A 1,718-nucleotide genomic window follows, 5' to 3' on the forward strand; every position below is an offset into this window, starting at 1 on the left:
CAAAGGCTAAAGATAATAGAACCTTACTCGGCATTGACTTTTTGGAGCAAGCCGGTATTGTAATGGATCTAGCCCAAAGAACATGGCATTACAAAGATGAACCTCAGATTATATTTGAATTTAAATCAAAACCTTCTAAAGTTAAAGATGAAGTTTATTTAAACCAAGCCAATATTAATAACGATAAACCAAGTTCATCCAACGTTAACCATATTAATAATTTTGTGTCCTGGTTTGAATCTAACAACAAAGATTCTGAAAATATACCAATTTTAAAATCAATTTACTATCCACAAAATGACTATTCGCCAAGAGGAATCCTGAAGATTTTCGAAGATTCACTGCCACAAAACTTTGAGATGCCGAAGGAAAAGGATATTGATTTATTTCTAATTAAAATGTAAATGAAAAAGAAAATTTAATAAAACTTTTGAAATCTTATGAATGTGTTTTTAAAAATATTAGCATATAAAGTACAAGCCTACAAACATGAAACCTTGCGGATTATTACAAACACTAAGTAGCAACAAGAGGTTTGAAATTATTGTTGTAGATCTTTTTGGTCCCTTGCCTAAAACTGTAGAAGGATACCTGTAGAAGGATACCTTATAGTAGAAGATATTTGTAGTAGATGGGTAGAACTTTTTGCATTAAATGAAGCATCTGCTGAAAACTGTGCTTTAACACATCTTAATGAGGTAATTTTAAGATAGAAGATTACACACAGATAATGCCTTAACTCCATATGAAAGCGAATCTGATACTTCAATTTACCCAATAAGGAAGCGAGGTCGTCCAAGCAATAAGCGACGCAACAACCACCAAGAAGACAACAATCAACAGCAAAACAACAGCCAACAACAAAGTATCAACAAACAACAATTAAAAAACCAAGAAGATAACGATCAACAGCAACACAACAGCCAACAACAAAGTAACAACAAACAGCAACAATTAAACAACCAAGAAGACAACAATCAACAGCAATACAACAACCAACAACAACTCAAGAACCCAAATGATACTTCAACTTTAGCTAACAACAGTAAATACAAGAAGCGAAATGACGATAAAACTTATTCCCATCCTCTAAGAAGATCTATGCGGTTGAAGAATATTCCGAAATACTAATTTTCTGGCGACATCATCGGGACGATTAATGCACCAGAGGGGGAGGTTGTAGCAGCCTGGATTACATATCATTATAATGAAATTTTATTTTATTATTAAAATCTAAAATCATTTGAACTAATTTTATTATTCAAACAATCATTGTTATATTGTTTAACAAGTTAAATTTAAATCTATTTCTTTTTTTAACTATTGCTACTGATTATTTGTTTTGTTTTTATTTATGTACCGGACACCCTATGAATGTAACCATAATAATTCTGTAATCAATAACCAAAGCTTAATGTTCATCACTAAAAGAGTATGATTGATCATTCGATCTCACACTCATTATTATTTATATTGATTTGTTTTTGTATTATTTTCATCATCTATGTACTAGACGACCGTATGATTTTACTAAAATCAAATAAGGTCATTGCACATCCAAATTTTTTCATTCATGAAGCAACGTTTGAACAATAAAGACATTAAAACATAAAGCGGATTGTTTTATTTAAATTTTAATAAAATTAATAACTTAATAATTGTTCAGTCGCAGGAAGACCTTAAGGCTACTGTGACTAGCAAAACTGTGGACGAACACT

Source organism: Lucilia cuprina, chromosome X (assembly GCF_022045245.1).
Source record: "Lucilia cuprina isolate Lc7/37 chromosome X, ASM2204524v1, whole genome shotgun sequence".
Classification (NCBI taxonomy): domain Eukaryota; kingdom Metazoa; phylum Arthropoda; class Insecta; order Diptera; family Calliphoridae; genus Lucilia; species Lucilia cuprina.